A 22,283-nucleotide genomic window follows, 5' to 3' on the forward strand; every position below is an offset into this window, starting at 1 on the left:
CCAAGGCCAGTCCTCCTTGTACTTACTTATCTTTGTGTTCCTCACAGCCATTGTTCTTTATTGTACCACATATAGGTGTGGTACAGTATAGAAAAAAGGCCCTCCCCAGCCTTAGCAGATGATGCTGATGCTTCTCCAAAGAAAAATGTTGAATTTTTAATCTTCATTGTTGAAAAGACGTTGGAATTTTGTCACAGTGCCTGAATCTTACCCCAGACTCCCTTTCCTCAAGGAAGTTGGTTGTTGTCCTCCAATCCCTAGATAACCTTACCTGCCATTGGGGCCTGGTGGGGATGACCAGCCAACCAAAAAGAGCTTCCTAACTACAAATCTCCAGCAGGAGAGGTTCAGCGGGGGGGGGGGGGAGCTTCGGGTTCCTCCATCCCAGGAGGTACTCACCTTCCTATGCAAATAATTTACTTTCTCCCTGGAGATTAGCTTTGTGTACCTGGGCCTCAGGGAGGGGCAGCTGGAATGGGAAAAAAAAAAAAAAAAGTTAAGGAGTGTCTCACTCTTACCTGCATTTGCATAACTGAAAGGCCCACTCAAGTAACTCTTTGTAGCCCAAAGATCTGTTTCTCTTCTTTTAAAAAAAATAAACAACTGCTCAGAGGGAAAACTGGGATGGTGGGTGGATGGGAAGAGATCAACCAAAGAACTTGTATGCATATATGCATAACCCATGGACACAGACAATAGGGTGGGAAGGTACGGTGGAGGGGTGCTTGAAGAGATCAATGGGGAACAAAAAGGTGGCATATGTAATAACTTCAACAATAAAGATTTACCCCAAGAAATCAGAAACACCAAGCAGAAAGGACATATGCACCCCTATGTTCATAGCAGCACAATTTACAATAGCTAAGATTTGGAAACAGCCTAAGTGCCCATCAGCAGATAAGTGGATTCAAAAACTGCCCTGGCCAGTTTGGCTCAGTGGATAGCGGGTCGGCCTGCGGACTGAAGGGCCCCAGGTTCCATTCCGGTCAAGGGCATGTACCTCGGTTGCAGGCACATCCCCAGTAGAGGGTGTGCAGGAGGCGGCTGATCGATGTTTCTAGCTCTCTATCCCTCTCCCTTCCTCTCTGTAAAAAATCAATAAAATATATTTAAAAAAAGAAAACTGTGGTACATCTACACAATGGAATACTACACTGCAGTAAAAAAGAAGGAACTCTTACCATTTGCAACAGCATGGATGGACCTGGAGAGCATCATGCTAAGCAAAATAAGCCAGTCAGAGAAAGATAAATATCATCTGATCTCACTCATTTGTGGAATATAATGAACAATATAAACTGATGAACAAAAATAGAGCCAGAGGGAAAAAAATATTCTAGAATATAATAGAAGAAATCCTGTTATTTGCAGATTTTTAATATTTCCTACAATTTTTGTGATATGTTAGTACAGTTTTGGTAATATTATTATACTTAAAATCCTTTTATTCTTGAAATATTAATGTTTATTGCATATAATATTATATGTAAGATTAAAAAATAAAGATTTAATTTAAAAAAGAAACTGTTCCCTTTAAATTCATAAAGATAAAAATAATCTCATCATAACCTGGAAATTCATAAATGTTATCTTAATCTAAGAGTTTTGTTTAGTCAGCAAAGAGCAAAACTCTCAAATAATAAATAAAATTCATCCTTGAAAATTATTCAAATTGCCCATAAAGTATAGTGTATACAGTTTTGTGTATATAACCTTGTACAATAATAAGTACATATAAATGATCTGCTACTTGTCAGTAGTCCTAAAGTAGATTTTTCACATTTCACCTCTTAGAGCACTTCAGAAATTTTATGAACCAGATTCATCATCTTAAGACGCAATCTAGCCCTAACTGTTTTGGCTCAGTGGATAGAGTGTTGGCCTAGGGACCCAAGGGTCCCAGGTTCAATTCTGGTCAAGGGCGCATGCCTGGGTTGCAGGAAGCAGCCAATCAATGATCCCCTCTCATCATTGATGTTTCTATCTCTCTCTTTCTCTCCATGCCTCTCTGAAATCAATAAAAATAGTTTAAAAAATAAAAGATGCAATCTAGTAATCACTACTCTCTTTGTTACCATCTTTTTAAATTAAATTTATTGGGGTGGCATTGGTTAATAGGGTCACACAGGTTTCAAGTGTACTTTCTATGACACATGATCTGTATACTGCACTGTGTGCCCATCACCCTCAGTCAAATCTTTAATTTCTTTCTGCATTTCTGCAAGAGGTGCAGATACTGTTGATGCAAGAAACATCCAGCTGGCTGGCCTGGCTCAGTGGTTGAGCATAGACCTATGAACCAGGAGATCACGGTTCTTCGATTCCCAGTCAGGGCATATGCCCAGGTTGTGGGCTCGATCCCCAGTGGGGGGCGTGCAGGAGACAGCTGATCAATGATTCTCTCTCATCATTGATGTTTCTATCTCTCTTTCCCTCTCCCTACCTCTCTGAAATCAATAAAATAAATTTTAAAAAATATATTCAAAGCTGTAAGAATTTTTTGAGCCAAACTGACTATTGCCAAGAAGCAAAAATCTCAATGGATTGAGAAAATACTCCAAAGAATGGCAGTTTTACCACTTATTTTATACATCAGAATAAAAGGGAAGACTTAAGGGGGTTACATTCGATCCATTGGTGGTAGATTAGGGAGGCAGGAAAAAAGCAGAGGGGGGAAATCTCTAGGATTGGACAAAAAGTAAAAGGAATAGACACATGTCTTTTACAGGTGAGTATGGGATAGTTAACAATTAACATGCTAACAATAGCAATGGCCTTCTGTGTTCTCCAGCTCTGGTGGGAGATTGTGTCCTGAGGGTACAGAAAAAGGAAATTACCCAATGATTTAATTGAATCATTGTCCACAGGGCCTGCCAGCACCAACAGTGTTCAGGTTGTTCTCTCTCCGGAGCTTCTAGAGTTTAATTCTCAGAAGTTAAATGTACTTTCAATGCAATATAACAAGCTAGAATAGCTTTTATTTTATTACGATGATTTTTTTAAAATATATTTTATTTTTTTATATATATATTTTATTGATTTTTTACAGAGAGGAAGGGGGAGGGATAGAGAGCTAGAAACATCGATGAGAGAGAAACATCGACCAGCTGCCTCCTGCACACCCCCTACCGGGGATGTGCCCGCAACCAATGTACATGCCCCTGACCGGAATCGAACCTGGGACCTTTCAGTCTGCAGGCCGACGCTCTATCCACTGAGCCAAACCAGTTTCGGCTATTACCATGATTTTTTATTAACTCTTACCCAAGGATATTTTTCCATTGATTTTCAGAGTGGAAGGAAGGGAGAGAGACAGAGAGAGAAAAAAAACATCAATTAGTTGCCTCCTGCACGTGCCCCAATTGGGGCCAAGGATCGAGCCTGCAACCAAGGTACATACCCTTGACCGGAATCGAACCCGGGACCCTAATCATAGATATTTCCCTGCCTTGCTTTTCCACATTTATGTAATCTTCCTTAATTCCAAATGTATAAAAGAAACTGCGAATGTCATTCTGAGAAGCATTTTTTCTTAATCTTGTTGAGACCTCCCTCCCAGGAGTGTTCTCTGTTTGGCTCCAATGAACTTTAAAAAACTCTTCTAAAAATGTTCTACAGGTTTGGACATTCTTATACCAACATTCCTTTCTTCCTTACTGCTTTATTCCTACCTACTTGCGATGCCCGTGTATTACACTCCCCCTGCACACCTGTCTTCTCCCTCCTCTGGTCGATGGCACTCCCTTAGAATTGCTTCAGATTACGCTCTGGCTGCCAAAGGTGCCCCCCCTGTGACACTCCTGTTTCCACCTAGCATCCAGAGATCCTTAACATCAAGACTGCTGCTTCTTTCTCTGATCAAAATACGCATTCCCCAGCCTACCCCGTGGGGCTCAGTGGGTTGAGCGTTGACCTATGAACAAAGAGGTCACGGTTCAATTTCCAGTCAGGGCACATGTCCAGGTTGTGGGCTTGATCCCCAGTAGGGGGCATGCATGAGGCAGCAGATCAATGATTCTCTCTCAGCATTGATGTTTCTACCTCTCTCTCTCCCTCTCCCTTCCTCTCTGAAATAAAAACATTTTTTTTTTAAATTATCCATTCCCCAAGTAAATTCAAGTTTAATCTTAGGAAAATATGCTATTTAAAACATACTTTTATTAAAATAGCCAAAGCCCAAAGTCTTTGTTGGAATTAGAAAATGTACTTCTCATGACGCTTTGCTTCCATCTGTCAGAAAATTATCTTAATATATCACTTTTGTTAAGGCAACACACTTTTCTGCCATATGTCTGAAAAGTGTCATCGTAAACACACAAATGTTGACTCCGTGCATGGGCTGAGCAACAGCCCTGTTCATATAACCTTCTTTTTTTTGTCCTTTGATCTTCTTGGGAAGTGGGGGAAAGAGACTGGACAAGGAGGAATTAGCAGACTGCTCAATTACATGTGTGATTTGGGGTACATTTTATACTTCCCTAAGTCTTTTTCATCTTTGAATTTGATACAATAATGCCTACCTTGCAAAGAAGCTGAGAATTAAATGAGATAGTTTATGCAAACCCGATATGTAGTAGGCTCAATGTAAAGGTTAGGTGAATCTAAATGTTTAAGAAGGTCTAATTAGTAAAACTTCAGGCTAATGGGAGAAGATATTTAGAGTCACATTGCTCTAAATCTGTGCCCACTTTGAGATCAGCCACCGAGAGCAGGGAGGGAAGGGGAAGGTTTGAGCTACAAAAGGAAATGAAAGCTTGCCTTTCCTCAAGATTTCCCTTCTCTGTTTCCCTTCCTCTTCTCTTCTCCTACCGAAAGCAAGTCACTCTCATGCTTAAACCTCTCCTTTCAGTTGTTACTTTGTATATCTGTGGTATTATCTTCAGCCAATTCAAAGTTTCCTGTTACCTTGTGCTCAGGGGTTTTATGGGTTTAGATCACAAATTAGAGAACATACAGGCATCTGAAATCTTCCCAGTCAGAGCTGGTGTTAACTGTAGCATCAGATCATCTTTCATCTACCTTGTTGTTCCTTAAAGTCTCTGTGCCGTGGTTTCCTCGTCTGTAAAATAAAGAAAACAGAACGATATATTCCTCATGTTTGTTCTGAGGATTAATGAGTGAATGGCTGTAAAGCACTTGGACCAATTCCTGGCACAGAAAATGTAAATGTTGGTTATCATTATCATCATCATCATCATCATCATCATCATCATCATCATCAATCTTGTTTTCTTCTGTTCTTTCCCCCTATAGTCCATTCTCCACACAGCATCCAGAAGGATTATATAACATATAACCCAACTTGTACATCCCTCCATTCACAAATATTAAAGGATTACTATGTTAGTTTTTAAAATTTGTTCACAAATTATTGGACACATCTCCCTTCAAGAAGTGGACCCTAGTTTCCCTCCTTTGAGTGTGGGCTGGACTTGGTGACTTATTTTTACAAATAGAAAGAAGCAGAAATAATAGTGTACAACTTCAGACACTAGGTTATAAAAAGTACTATGGCTTCTGCCTTGATCAATCTCTCTCTTTCATCATTTCCCAACTGCTAGGTTGACAGTAGCCCAATGGAGAAATGAAGGAACTGAGGCTTCTCGCCAGCAGCCATATGGAAAAGCTCTAGCTTCAGTCAAGCTTTCAGAGGACTGAAGCCCTGATTAACATTGACTGCAAAACCTTAAAGCCCTGACCCACAACCACCAGCTTAGCCCCTCCTGAATTCCTGATCTATTAAAACTGGGAGAGCCCTGGCTGGTGTGGCTCAATTGGTTGGGCATCAAAAGGTTGCCAGTTTGATTCCTGATTAAGGCACATACCCAGGTTGTGGGCTTATCCACAGTAGGAGACAGCTGATCAATGTTCTCTCTTTAAAAATCAATAAAAAATAAAAAAAAACACCTGTGAGATAATAAATGCTTGTTTTAAGTCATTAAGTTGGGATAATATGTTCCATGGATAACTAATTAAATCACCCAGTATGTACTAGACAGTGGGGATACAATGATGTACAGGACAAACAAAATCCATGTCCTCATGTGATATTTACATTTCAGTGGGGTTGACAGAATATAAACAAGTAAAAAATTAAAAAAAAATTCAGGTAGCAACCAATTGATGTATCTCTTTCATATCAATGTTTCTCTTTCTCTCCCTCTCTCCCTCTTTCCATCCCTTCTAAACTCTCTAAAAATAGCAAAGGAGCCGAGACCGGTTTGGCTCAGTGGATAGAGCGTTGGCCTGCGGACTCAAGGGTCCCAGGTTCGATTCCGGTCAAGGGTATGTACCTTGGTTGCCGGCACATCCCCAGTTGGGGGTGTGCAAGAGGCAGCTGATCGATGTTTCTCTCTCATTGATGTTTCTAACTCTCTATCCCTCTTCCCTTCCTCTCTGTAAAAAAATCAATAAAATATATTTAAATAAAAATAGCAAAGGAAAAAATATCCTCAGGTGAGGATTAACAACAACAAAAGAGTTGAAAGAAAAAAACCACCATTGTAGGAAATACTGTGCTCCTATTAAAAATATACTCATTAGTGAACCTTAACTCGAGGATTTAAAGAACAGAAAAATACCATCCCTTTGGGAAAAAAGTTAATCAGTGGCTAAGGAAAAGGAAATGTGCTTAGTAGAACCAAGTGTGTCCACTTTAATTCAGTCTCTCTCTGTTGGTCCCAAATGTTTAAAGAATGAATTGACTTTCATACTGTTTTTCTAAAATCCCCTATTACATTAGTTATGCACACTCAGCCCTTAGACAACCTGTTCAATGCCATTGTTGCCACAGTACTTCGCTAGAGTTGACATAATCCCAAAATTATGAGCACCAATCTAAGCAAATTAGGACATGTTGCTTTTCCTGTATTTGCAAAACAAACCCAACATTTTAAAAATACAGCCTAACACTGTTTCAGTTTTTGAAATGAGGAAACAGATGACAAGCCTAAGGAAATCCTAGACTAGATATTTATAAGTTCCAAAGATATAGTTGTTGAACTCCTCTTTAAAACAAGCCTTTTCTAAAGAAGTATGACTAATTAAGCATGAGTGCATGGGCATATGCAGGAAATTGTATTAAAATCCTACAAATCAGGGAATAATCCAGAAAATCTCCTGGTGAGTATGTGTCTTGCAAATAGATAAACATCTTTATAATGTTAGTGTTCTTTAAAATTCTCCAAAATTGGCATCAGAGAAGGATGGCACCATTGAATACATGACATTTTTGCTTCCTTTTTTGACAAAATGAAAAATATTTTGAAAAGCAAAGGAAATTAACTTATAAACACTGAGTGTAGAATGGTTTGAATTTCTTTATCCTGAGTCACAGGATGAAAAATAAACTAGCTCATTAGTATTATTTAATCTGCTACAACAAAAGTTTGCTTAAGATTTTGTAGATCACACCGCTGTAATGACAACAAAAGTATCTATAGTTTAGTAGAGTTTACCTTCTTTTTTTTCCAACCCCAACCTTCCTCGGTATTTATTGTCTCCCCCCATCTAGAAACCCCACCCCCAACACTTGTAAATAAAAGGGCTCCTAGTCTGCCCAAAGCTCTGAACTACCAAGGTCGGGTTTAACTTCTCATCAAATGTAGCAGAGCAGAGCCCAACCAGTGGTTAAGGACAACAGGGGGGTGGAGGCATGTGTGGGGAGGGGGGTGGGATGGAAATGGGGGGACGAGGACAAATATGTGATACCTTAATCAATAAAGAAATTAAAAAAAAAAAGTACAGAATGGTAAAAAAAAAAAAAAATGTAGCAGAGCAGTTCTATTTGCTGCTGAAATACTGGGTTATATTATTGCTTTACATCTGCCTCTGGGAATTATGTTACAAAAGGCCCAACTTTGCTTACGTTTCTCTTTGTTTCTATGTTTTCAAGTTTTTATCGTAACGTGTTAAGGATGGCATTCAGGAAAAAATAAATTACTGAAAACGATGAAGTATCCAGCAGAAAAAAAGTTTGCTCACGTAGTGGACAAATACTAAGATGGTTTTTTTTCATAGGATCATCGTTGTAAAAAATTTAATATGTCCTTACAGATAATAATTCACTCTATTGTAAAGAAAAATATCATATTAAATAAGGAAACTTCAACTAGTAATCCTCACCTGAGATTTACACAATCACTTCTTTCCTGTATACCATGTACATTCATAATAAGAATAAAAAACTTAATATAGAAAGATTCCAACTCACTTTTAACATGAACTTTTTAAAATTAGGGACTCATACATAAAAGACTAGCTCCTTTATAGGATTATGCAGCTTCTACAAATCATTAAGAAAAAGGCTAATTTGATTTTTAAAAAGGTACAGATAAAGTCATACACTTGAGAAATAATAAATATATATTTATTAATATATTATTTATTATTAATATATTAATAAAAATATATACATATATAATAAATATATGTATACATATGTGTGTATACATATATATTTATTATATCTCAAGTGTATACATATGTATTCTTTGCACCATTGTTTCTAATACCACAAGATGGCAACAACCTAAGTGTCCACCAATAGGAGCTCAATTAGATAAATTATGCATATCTATACAATGAACTACTGTGCAGCCATTAAAATAAAATTTAAGCAGATATCTATGTACTAATATGGGACAATCACCAAACTATACTGTGAAGAAAAGCAAGGTCTAGAATGTAGTTCACATGCTCTCATTAGTGTAGCATTAAAGATTTATAGATATATGCATATATGCAAATACATAGACTATCTCTGAAAGAATAATAACTGTTCTCTCTCCAAGAAATGACCTGAATAAGTAGGGACCAAAAGAAGGAAGAAGACTTACTTTTCACTGTATATTCTTTTCTATATTTTGAAGCAGTTGCTAAGAAGGATATGTCTTTGATTTCTCAAAGACTGGTGACATTGGTTTAAGGATTGTCAGCTACAATTCTCACTTACATGAGAATCCCACTGAATTATGAAGATGGGGTATGGCAGTAGCTGATGGCTTGGAGAGAACCAGGCAAGTTTTTAAGAAGTCAATTTCCAATTCACCTTTGTGGAGCTCTCCTCTTTCATTTTTCAGTATCATTTCCTTAAAAAGCTTCTACCCTCTATTGCATCCCCAAGAAATGCATTCCTTTAATACATATTGTAAAAGAGGGGTTTTCCAATTTTTAAAATTGTAAAGACCCGCTTTAAGTCAATATATTTTGCAGAATAAATTTAATTTTCAATATACATTTATACTGAATTTATATAGTTATCTACATTTACTAGTATATTTACTTTTATCAAATCAATTAAGGGGAATAATGAAGCCATTTTGATGTATGTGAAAAATAGAAATGAGAAATTCTGTATAATCATTTGTCATATATCTGCCTCTGCCTCCAATTCATTTTTTTTTCCAATTCATTTTTATACTTTGTTTTGGTTGTATAGTATCACAGTACCCATCACACAAATATATAGTTACAAGGAGTAATAAGTTTTTGTTGTTATTGTTGTTTTGTTTTTTGAATTTAGAGAAAGAAGAAGAGAGAGGGAGAGAGAAACATTGATCGGTTGCCTCCTGTACATGCCCCAACTAGGGATTGAATCCGCAACTAGGGTATGTGCCCTGACCAGGAATCGAACCCTTAAATCTTTCAGAGTATGGAACAACGCTCTAACCAACTAAGCCACACTGGCTAGGGCTCAAACATGTAATCTTCACTCATCTCTTTTTAATTTCTTTTTTGGCCTTTGCAAATAATATAACCTATAGTCTCATTGATATGTTGGTTCCCTTTCTGCCACTCAATTCATTAAAAGGATGCCACCTGAAAGCATTTGCAATTTGAAAAATCATTTCCCAAATAGTCCATTCCATCTTAGCATCACTCTGTAGTTCTTTTCTTGGCAAAAGGTACCTAAAATACCATAGCATTTTTTAGCATGAAAGTGATGGGGCTGCCGGGCTGGTGTGGCTCAGTGTTTGAGCATCTACCTATGAACCAGGAGGTCATGGTTTGATTCCCCAGTGAGACACATGCCCAGTTCGTGGGCTGAATCCCCAGTATGGGGTGTGCAAAAGGCAGCCAATCAATGATTCTCTGTCATCATTAATGTTTCTATCTCTCCCTCTCCCTTCCTCTCTGAAAAAAAAAATCCTATCTAATAAAAGAGTAATATGCAAATTGACTGTCACTCCAACACACAAGATGGCTGCCCCCATGTGGTCAAAGATGGCTGCCGCCCTGTGGACACAAGATGGCCACCACAAGATGGCCAGCAGGGGAGGGCAGTTGGGAGGAACCAGGCCTGCAAGGAAGGGCAGTTGGGAGTGATCAAGCCTGAAGGGGAGGGCAGTTAGGGGTGACTAGGCTGGCAGAGGAGGGAAGTTGGGGGTGACCAGGCCTGCAGGGAAGGGCAGTTGGGGGGACCCAGGCCTGCAGGGGAGAGAAGTTGGAGGGGGACCAGGCCTGCAGGGGAGGGCAGTTGGGGGAGACCAGGCCTGCAGGGGAGGGCAGTTAGGGGTGACCAGGCCTGCAGGGGAGGGCAGTTAGGGGCAATCAGGCTGGCAGGAGAGCAGTTAGGCATCAATCAGACTGGCAGGGGAGTGGCCAGGGGGTGATCAGGCTGGCAGGCAGAAGCAGTTAGGGGCAATCAGGAAGGCAGGCAGGCAGGCAAGCAGTTGGGAGCCAGCAGTCCTGGATTGTGAGAGGGATGTCCGACTGCCCATTTAGGCCCAATGCTACCAGGATAGGGCCTAAACGGGCAGTCGGACATCCCTCGAAGGGTCCCAGATTGGAGAAGGTGCAGGCTGGGCTGAGGGGCACACATACCCCGTGCACGAGTTTCATGCACCGGGCCTCTAGTATATATATATATATATATATATGTCTGTGTATATATATATATATATATATATATATACCATTTGAGACAACAGTCCAATTTGTTGAAATAAGTGCTTGCTCTAAATTCAAATGTTTATGACTGTTTTTATAAATGTGGGAGAAATTTGCAAAGGAGGCTTTTTTATTTGTTGGTTGTGAATTCTACATCTAAACTGTCAAATAGTTAAGATTCAAATAAAAAACAGAATGTGAAAATCAGCAGTAACTGAACCAATTTAGCAAACATTTATCAGGACTGCTTACCAAGCCTCCACTTAAAATAGAAATTTTCAACTTTTATGAAAACTGCACATTTTCAGACACTGAGGCATCCCTGTGAGATCCATCAGCCTGTCATGTTCCTTCTCTCTGAAGTACACATCTCCCAGGAAATGGCCTCACAGAGCTCTAAAAGCACGAGAAAGGAAAATTTACATCATCCTTTCAATGGTACCTTACCAAAAACTCAGAGATAAGTCTGAGTTTGTTTTCCTGACTGTTGAAAATAGGCTGGTTGCAACAGAGGTGTCAGATTGCTTCTCTCTGTGTCAACTTCAAGTTCAAATTTAGGAAGTCATTCTGCCATCAGAACATGTTGTGCAAATTAACAATAGATTTCTAAGCTGAAAATACATTTTAACAGATCTAAATTTTGCCTCAGTTGTTCTTTTTCCCAGCTCATTATAGGTGCTCTGTAAAAATCACTGTTACTCCCATAATTCACTGGGGATAAAATAACTTACCAGAGTCAACATTTGTGAGAAAATTTTCCAAGAATGACAGAGAATGCTTGGCTTTCAATGTTTTGAATGCTCTTAGCCAATAGACAGTCTTTCCATGAAATCTTGGAGGGAAGCAATTGTTGATTCGCTATTACAATTATTTTATTAAATTAGGGATCTTGTTTAGCAAGACACTAAAGGAATAGGACAAGAGACAGATAAGTTTTGATGAGCAGGAAGTGTGAAACATACAGCAGTATTTAGAGAGGGAAAAATCACAAGAGTGAGTAGTACCCACAGTGGTAGAAATGCTTAGGCATATGAGATGGTTCTGGAAGCTGTATGAACTCCCTGGGAAACTTAAATAGGGCAAAGTACGCTTGTTAAAAGCTGGAGCTTTTTGACAGCCGGTGTCGCAATATGCCTTCTCTGTTTCTCAACTTGTGTGGGCCTGATCTGAGAAATCAATTGAGGACACGTCATTTTCCCACTTTGTAAGTGGTTTGGTGATGAAGAAGGCAACACCACCAAATGGTACCCAGGGGACCTGGAAGAATTCATGAACCTCCCTGGATTACTTCTTTCCTAATTTAAAAAGGCTGTCAACCTATATGGTTGTGAGAGGTCTTTTTCAGCTTTGGGCTCCTATGTGTCCTTTTGAAATTATATTATGAAGGATTATAGTATGTTTACTGCCTACTGAACACTAAACAGAACTGTCTAACATCTTCATTGACTTTGAACATCTGTAATTCTGATGGGAAGCCTGGTATCAGCAGATCAATTATTCTTTCTTCAGGTATGTAACAGATTCATGAACATGAATGAAGAAAGGCATAGCCATGCTGAGAAGTCATTAGTAGCTAGTAAATTACTTTGTTCTTCAGATCTGAAGTACTTAACTGTAATTAAGTACTTACCATTTAATTGGATTTTCTCTGATTAGACTGTGTTATTTATATTTGAAACAAATACAAATATTTTGTATAAACAAAATAGTGCTCATGCCTCCAAAACAATCCTCAAGTAAAAGTGTTCAAAGTTGCTTCTATTTTATAAAAGTTCCTAAGTTATTATCATTTCTCATTCTTTGAAGCCCGTGTAGGTTTTACTCCCCATAAAATCTGCACCATGGCCCTGGCTGATGTGGCTCAGTGGTTGCCAGCTGTCCTGTGCACCAAGAAGCCAGTTCCATTCCCAGTCAGGGCATATGCCTGTGTTTCGGGCTTGATTCCAGGTAGGGGATGTGCAGGATCAATGTTTCTCTCTCTCCCCCGCCCCCCACTTAAATATCAATTAAATATCTTTTTTAAAAACAAAACATAAACTTCAATTAAAAAGATTTCCCCCTACTCTGAATTCATTCTGAACATAGAGATGTTATCTCTCAGCATGGCACCTAATTATCCTTGTGCATTGGTTTAAGATTTTTCAAAAATTATTATTTTATTACAGGGAGAGAGAGAGAGAGAGAGAGAGAGAGAGAGAGAGAGAGAGGTTGTTGTTCCACTTATTTGATTTGGAGCATTCATTGGTTGTTTCTTGTACTAGTATGTGCCTTGACCGGGGATTGAACCCACAAACTTGGGGTATTGGCTCAGTGCTCTAACCAACTGAGCTACCTGGCCAAGGCTGGTTTTAAGATTTCAAACTCTTGGAAAGTGGAATCATTTTCCTTGGTCCTCAAAGTTTAATACAATGTTAGGAACACTTTCACAGGGTTTACTTTGTGTCAGAGACATTGTGATAAGCATTTTATAATATAATTCTCACTATCACTTTCTAAGAATAGATTTAACTATCCTCTTTTTAGCTATAAGGAAACTGAGGTGCACAAAATTGAAATCACAACACAATGAGCAAGTAATAAAGCCAGACCTTCCAACAAGGCAGTCCGATGTCAGAGGTCATCCTGTTAACTACAATGCTATAGAAATACATATAAATTCTGGTGGCTTTGGGAAAAAATAAATGGTGCTTTGTTCTATTCTGAATGACAAGTATGTTTACTCAAACTAGAAACCTTTAAAGAATCACATTTTTGAATAATGAATACAAATAAAATATTCTCTAAATTAGTGCATAACTATTACATAAAATTTTATTACATATAAAAACCGTGCCTAAATAAGTCTTTTGAAAAACTTGTATTTATTCATATTAATAGAGGTTAAAAGTCAAATCCCAGACTCTCTAAAATGTTTTTGTGAGAAAGCACTACTAAATGAGAGAAATAACTCCTATGCTCAAATACTGTAAAATGAAATACCTAAGCTGGCCTTTGTTTCCAGAGTGTTACTGAACACTTAAATAAGGTGAACTTACAGTTCCATGTGTGTACACTGTGGTTACTGGTAGAAGGGGTAATAATTAAAAAAAAAGAAGCATGACCCAGTGTTGCATATTTCTAGAAGTTTGTTTCTGCAACACATTTTGGTCATGTTCTATTTTTATACGAGCCTCAGGGAATCAGGACCGGGAAATATGTCTCTAAGGACACGAATCAGAGTGAGTTGTTCTAAAGTCAACAAGTGCTTACTGAGTCTTTTGTGAGCCAAGGGATATGCTAGGCACTTTGGGCTTTACGAAAAGAAGCCTAATACCTAATTTTATGTTAAAAAACAAACAACACACACACACACAGAAACTTATGGTTCCTAAAACCCAAGTTCCCTTTTCATCAAGTGCCTTCCATGTTGTAAAGTTTCACCAAATGAATAAATCTGTTGCCGTGCTTACTAACGTGGAATGTGATGTAACTTTATGTGGCAGTCACTACAGGCCAGTGTACAAATGGGGCCAGAAATGAGGTCCTGCAAAGGTTTAGAATGCTATGATTCTAACTAGTATGGAGAGTCACCTAAAATTTAAATATATACAGCATATGACTTTCCAGCATTTCAGAGAACAAATTGCACTAAACATATTACTCAAGAACCTTGAGTCTTTACTATTATACTGGCAGCCATGGCTTCCTCTACTCAGCCAGGCATAGGTGTCACCTTGCTCAGCCCTACCTAAAGGCTTCGGGAAGAGGAGGGAAAACAAGAGAAGAGAGGAGGAAGAACAATTATCAGGGACTTAACCACTGAGTTTTTGGGGTAGTTTGTTAAGTGACATTATTGTGGACTGATAGGCTGAAATACTGGTATTTACTGCTCCTGTTCATCTAGTGTTACCTTGAGGCATAAGCAACAATGTCTGAACCAGCTTATCTGGTGTGTTTTTTTCTTCAGTATCCAATTTCAGACATGCCTCTTTTCACCCTTAAAGAGAAGGGAAATTAGATAGTCAGTTAATTGCCAAAGCCAGTTAATTCTAGCTCTTAAATACCTTTGAACAGCTAACTTAGGCCATGGAAGTGGGGGGTGGGGCCAAATTAAATCATTGATTATCCCTTGGTGCATTAAAAGGCTTGGAATCAGACCAAGAGCTAGAACTTCTGAATAAGAGAGTAAGGATATAACAGTAAAAAGGGAAATATGAGTCTTTTAATTATAAAATGATTTTTTAAATCAATTCTCAGTATAAGTAACAGAAATATTATATCAGAGCATTCACCACACATGGCAGCAAGCAAGTTCTAACTCGGGCTAAAATTTAAGTGTGACATAGAGATCAAATAGGCTAAAAATATGAGCTGAAGCTGTGTAGCCTAGCTAAAAACATCAATCGGTAGAGCTTCTTTTGTTAAAATGGAATCAGGAAATTTATTTTGTAAATAACTCTAGTTTCATGTGTTTGATTTTATTTTTTGTTCTCTTTTTTCTTAGGAAAAAAATCTAACCTTTGGCATTATAAGTTGGGACAACCCTTTCACAATTTGGCAATATATATTGAGAGTTTTTTAAATGTTTATACCCTTTCACCCAGTAATTCTGCTTGCTTTTGGCAATATATCCTAGGAGAAAAAAAAATTAAAGTGCATGAAACTGCAGCCCTAATTATGAGTGCTAGGTTAGCAAACAGTGTAAATGAGCAATAGCAAAAGGCATGAGTAAATGTGGATTATTTTGCAACCACTAAAAATTATAAATATGGAAACTATGAAGCAACTTGCAAAATAGCTGAGATAATGTTACTTGAAGTAACCAGGATGCATATGTATATATACACCATGAATCAAGCATTTTAAATTATATTTTCAAAAAGACAAAAGGGAAACACATGGGAAAAAAAACAATCCTATATAATAAAAGGCTAATACGCAAATCAACCAAACAGCTGAACAACCGGTTGCTATGATGCACACTGACCATCAAGGGGCAGACACTCAACGCAGGAACTGCCCCCTGGTGGTCAGTGTGCTCCCACGGGGAGAGTGCTGCTCAGCCAGAAGTCAGGCTCACGGCTGGTGAGCGCAGTGGCGGTGGTGGGAGCCTCTCCCGCCTCAGCGGCAGTGCTAAGGATGTCTGACTGCCAGCTTGGAGCGGGCCTAAGCCGTCAGTCGGACATCCCCTGAGGGCTCCCAGACTGCAAGAGGGCACAGGCCAGGCTGAGGACACCCCCACCCCTGAGTGCATGGATTTCATGCACCGGGCCTCTAGTATGGTTATATAGTAAGGTTATGAAGCTTTTGTTTTATTTTTTAATTTTGCTCTATTGTTACACTATTTTGTTGGTGCTGTACATTAAAAAAAATGTATAGTAGTAGAAAAGCCAACTTTATTTCAGCTGAATTAAAAGGACAGGATTGTTAAATTGGGAGTTAGAATGCCTTCAGTGGTGAGTAATGAAAATTAGCAGCAGCAGCACTGTAGCTAACTGCATTGAGCATTTACCATTTTCCAGGCACTGAATTAAAGGCTTTTGCCTGCAATTTGTGTCACTAGTCAATACCTACCTATAAAATTAGGTTGACCTATGAACAAGGAGGTCGTGGTTCAATTCCTGGTCAGGGCACCTGCCTGGGTTGCAGGCTCAATCCCCAGTAGGAGGAGTATGGAAGGCAGCAGATCAGTGATTCTCTCTCATCATGGATGTTTCTCTCTCCCTCTCTAAAATCAATAAAAATATATTTTTTAGAAAAACTACCTAGTTGACATCTCTTCTTAAATGTCTTATAGGCATCTCACACTTATGTCCAAAATGAAACTTCTGATATTCCTTCCCAAACATGCTCTACCCACAGTATTGCTTGTCTCAGTTGATGACAACTACATCCTTCCAATTACTCAGGACAAAACCCTGGAAGTCATGCATCTAATTTATCAAGACATCCTGACAATTCTACCTTCAAAATATGTTTAGAGTTTGACCATTTATCACCGACTCCACTGCGAGCAACCTGGTCCAAACCATCTATCTTTTTTTTTTTAATATATTTTATTGATTTTTTACAGAGAGGAAGGGAGAGGGATAGAGAGTTAGAAACATCTGATGAGAGAGAAACATTGATCAGCTGCCTCCTGCTCACCCCCCACTGGGGATATGCCCACAACCAAGGTACATGCCCTTGACCGAATAGAACCTGGGACCCTTGAGTCCACAGGCCGATGTTCTATCCACTGAGCCAAACCGGTTAGGGCCAAACCATCTATCTTGTTCCCAGATGACTACAGTAGGCACCTAACTGACCCCCCTGCTTCCACCCTTGCACCTCCTCCAGTCTATTCTCAACACATGGGAAATATTCAGAGGGATCCTTTAAAAACCTGTCAGATCATGTCTCTTCTCGGCTCAAAACCCTCCAATGTCTTCCCATCATACTCAAAATAAAAGTCAAAGTCCTAACAATGGTCAATAAGACTCTATATCATCTATGTTTCCCTCACTTCTCTGACCTTATCTTTTACACTTCTCCCTTTCCATCACTTCACCCAGCCATAGCACATTAACATCTTTGATAATCATAAAAATATCAGTAATTCTCCTTCCCCAGTATCTTTGTCTTAAGACCTAGCTGTTCCTCTGCTTGGAATACCCTTCACCCATATGTCCACATGGCTCACTCCTTCACTCCCTTCAAATCTTTGCTCAATGTCACCTTCTCAATAAGACAACCCCTGACCATCCTGCAATAATGGAGCCTGCCCTTATCCTCCCAATATACTAGTACAAAATCTCTCTTACTCTATATTTTTCTGTAACAATCATCTTTTAACATGCTACATACTTTATTGTATACTAGTATCCCGGTGCATGGATTCGTGCACATTGAAAGGAACTTAATTAGAATAAATACTTTAATATCACTATTCACCCTTTCTCTATAATAGAAGTGTCAACCAAATTCACGATCGATAATGACAGATTGAAACACACATGTGCGACTGGCACCAGTGAGAGCTTTGTGTGTATCGCGCATGCATGAGTCAACTTAGTCTTTTATATATATAGAATAAACTTGCTTAATTAGACCTGCTTTCTGATTTAGCTAAACTTTTTCCAGCCCAGTGAAGCACCCCAACTTCTCTTTCAGGTAATTGTCAGCAACACAGCAATAAATATCAACACGAAGCAGATTATTATTGTAGATCACACAGGGAGAACAAAGGGTAAAATATTTAACTGCTGCAGTGTTTGACTATATTCTGTGCGGTGAGAAAACCTGAAGTCATTTTCAAGTCCCACCATTTCTTACTTCTTTTCAGTCAGGTCAAGTTTCTAAGCTTTCCAAATCTCCACTTTTCGGCTTATGAAAAGAAAATAGGATTCTACCGAGTCTCCTATCTACTCCAGGACTTCTGTGAGGATCAAATGAGATGAGGCACGTGAAAATACTTCACAGACATTTGATTAAACTGTAAAATGTTTCCACCTGGCTATAAAGCAAATCGGTTCCCTCGGCTGAAGAAACTGCAAGGAGGCTAGTCATCACTAGGGAGAGGAAGCCGGTCATTACCCGGTGACCACAGTGACCGTTTCAGGGCTGGGCTGGGCTGTGGGCCACATTTTGCACCATGGGGTCTTGGCAGCATTGGCTGCGATTTGGTGGGGTGTTGCTCCAGGGTGGTGGCGGGGCCTGTGTCCCACATGGGGGAAGCCAAGTGTTGGTTTGTCAGCGCCAGGTCTGTGGTGCCGTTTATTTTTAAATGGCCAGTGCACATCATGGCAGCTCCTGCGTTGAGCATCTGGCCCCTGGTGGTCAGTGCACATCATAGCTACCAGTGGGAGGGACACTTAGCTTTTTATGTATATAGATTACTTACATCCCTATTATAATGTACTAGTACGCTCCATGAAGGCAGAGATATGGTTTATTTTCAGTACCTGTAGATGAAGAAATGTAACCACATTGCTGCCATTTGGCAGAACTGGAAATTTCCCAGAAGGCATAATCCAGAGCTATACTACTATAATATGGATGAATCTCAAGTAACTATGCTATACTACTACAACTAATCCAGCTTCGCTGCCTGGGAGAAAAAGTAAAGCTAGGGCAGATACTCTTGCTATTTTCTTCTGAAGTTCTTGTTGAATCCAGTTGATTTAAAAAACGGGAATGGAGTATGAAGAATTAGGGGAACAAAAAGCAGTAAGTCACTGGAACTTTAGTCTTTTCTAGACCACAAAGACTGCCTTGACTGGGAAGACAATTCTGTCTTTCTCTTCAGTCGGGAGGTCTGAAGACATTAGAATACCAATGTGTTTTGTGGATACCATGTAAATATCTCATTCCTCAGTGTGCAGACCCTAAGTGACTCCAAGAGCTAATCCACCATCTTGACATCTAGGTGAACCCAGATCCTTGACATCCTCTCCTACCCCCGGGTGAGATGTGGATATGTGCACTGAGCTCTGGGCTGATCACGGAATTCCCATTAATTCTCTCTCTGGAGCAAGGCACTGTTGATGTTCTTAACGCTGGCACCAAAGCTTTCCATCACCTTTGATCATCCACACATTCTCCCAGCTTTTAGCTATAAAATAGAGTCTTGGGAGTGGGGGGTGGAAGAAATGGGAATCCATTCATCTTGCTGCTGCCCTAGACTGCTTTCTCTATGTACTAGTAAGTTTCCTTTTAAACTGACAAGCTGGACTTGTCTGCCTCTCAGCTCCTTCAGCATTGGGGGGCTGTGATGCTTAAATGGCCCTTTCACAAAACATTCATCAAACTTCCAATTTATTCAATAAATTTGATTACTCTGGATACCTCTGTAAGTGGAATCATACAGTATTTATCCTTTTTGTGATTGGCATATTTCATTTATCATAATGTCCTTGAGATTCATCCACATTGTAATGTGTGAAAAAAATCTTCTTCCTTTTTCTTTTCTTTTTTTCTTTGTTAATCCTCACTCGAGGATAATTTTTCTATTGATTTTTAGGGAGAGTGGGAGAGAGAGGAAAAGACAGAAACATGTGAGAGAAACACATCGATTGGTTGCCTCCTGCACGAGCCCTGAGACCCTTTGGTCCGAAGGCCAATGCTCTATCCATTGAGCCAAACTGGCTAGGGCAAATTTCTTCCTTTTGAAGGCTGAATAACATTTCATTGTATATATACAACATATTTTCTTTTCTTTTTAAAAATCTTTATTGTTGAAAATATTACATAGGTCCTCCTTTTCCCCCCCATTAACCTCTTCCAGCCGGCAATAAGAAAGAAAGAACTCACCATTTGCAACAGCATGGATGGACCTGGAGAGTATTATGCTGAGCGAAATAAGCCAGTCAGTGAAAGAAAAGTATCACATGATCTCACTCATATGTGGAATCTATAAATGAACCAAATAAACTGATGATCAAAAATAGACCCAGAGTCATAAAAGCACGAATAGACTATTGAACACTACATTTTCTTTGTCAATTCATTCACTGATGGACACTTTTGGCTATTATGAATAACGATGCTAGGAACATGAGTATACAAATATCTCTTCAAAATCTTTTTTTCAATTCTTTTGTATATATAACAGGATATGAAATTGCTGGATCAGTATAATTATTTTATATTTTGAGGAACTATCATACTGCTCTTACTAGAAGCTGCGGCATTTTACATTCCCGCCAGCAGTGCACAAGAGTTCCAATTTCTCCAATCCTTGCCAGGACTGACTTACTTGTTTTTTAAAAAATTATACCCATCCCAGTAAGTATGAGGTGCTAGCTCACTGGGGTGTTAATTTGTATTTTCCAAATAATTAATCATGTTAAACAGTTGTTCATGTCATTGTTGGCTATTTGTATACGTTCTTTGGAGAAATGTCTATTCAAGTCCTTTGCCCATTTTTTAATTGAGTTTTCTGGTTGTTGAGTTGTAAGAGTTCTATATATGTACTGGATACACTGTTGATTGTGTCCTTTGATTCATAGAAGTTTATAATTTCTTAAAATATATTTTTTTATTGATTTCAGAGAGGGAGAGAGAGACAGAAACTTAAATGATGAGAGAGAATCATTGATCGACTGCCTCTTGCACACTCCATACTGGGGATCAAGCCCGCAACCCAGGCATGTGCCCCAACAGGGAATCAAACCATGGCCTCCTGGTTTATAGGTTGACGCTCAACCAATGAGCCACGCCGGCCAGGCTCAAACTTTGATATAACTGCAAACCACCTGGGTATCTTGTTAAACTGTAGACTTCAATTCAGTACTTTGGGGTGGGGCCTATTTTAACAAGTTCTTTCTGACAAGTGCTGATGCTGATGCTAATGCTCCTGGCCCATGACCCAAACTTAAGATAGCAAGATGCTAGGGCAGTTTTTTTTGTTGTCTCACTATGAAGTCCAATTTCCAGCCTAAGAGAAGGGGGAAAGAGAGGAAGTGAAATAAGCAACTTCCTTTTAAGCAAGTGATTTGGAAGCTGCAGAAATTACCTCTATTCCTATTCCATTAGTAAAAATTTAGTCATGTGGCCATACCATGACTCGAATAAGCTATAAATCTATTACTGTGAAAAATGGGGAAACAGATTTTGGAGGATAACTAATAGTCTTCCATGAATCTTATTCTAGGTCAGTTTCTTCATCTGTTTTACCAAAGACTTTATGCCTCTAATATTTTGGGATTTTGTGACACCAAATGTCCTCAACTGTATAAATCTGGATCCTGGATTTACTATTGTTGCTTTCTTATAATGTGACAGAACATTTTTTGATTAACAGGATTTCAGGTGTGAAGATGCAAAATTGAAGAAACCTAGGGAGCTGAAATTCTGTGTAGGAGAAAAAGGAGAGATTTAGGAGTTTGGAGAGAAGATTCCAAGGGTTGTAAAGCTGACTGTAACCAGGCAAGGCTGCCTGAAAAAAGGGTCAGAAGGGAGAGAAGGTATTTAGTATCTCTCCTCAAGAGATGAGCTTGAGGAGAGAACAGAACTCTTTAGTGGGGATATTTATTAAAGTTTACTCTGTGTTTTTTGATGTAATCCTCCAATCCATTTTCTCTACAAAATCTTCTCTCTACTGCCTTGTAGAATGGATTTTCTTCTTGAGATATGAAGTACTGACTCCTAGCCTAAGGGTAGCACAAGGGAACAACAATGGCTATTACTGGTTATATAATGTAGTAGATTCAGTTATCTTTGATACTTGCTTTAAAAATGAAAGAAAAATACAACACACACACACACACACACACACACAGACTGCCCCTGTCCTCATGCTTACCACAAAGCTGAGCTGGAGGAGGAATACGTTCTAATTTACACAGGGGTTTGGAATTTCAATTATTTCACTGACTGGCCAATTTCATTACAGAAATGAAACTATTATTGGAAATAAAAGTGCTGTGGGAACT

Source organism: Eptesicus fuscus, chromosome 13 (genome assembly GCF_027574615.1).
Source record: "Eptesicus fuscus isolate TK198812 chromosome 13, DD_ASM_mEF_20220401, whole genome shotgun sequence".
Taxonomy (NCBI): Eukaryota; Metazoa; Chordata; class Mammalia; order Chiroptera; family Vespertilionidae; genus Eptesicus; species Eptesicus fuscus.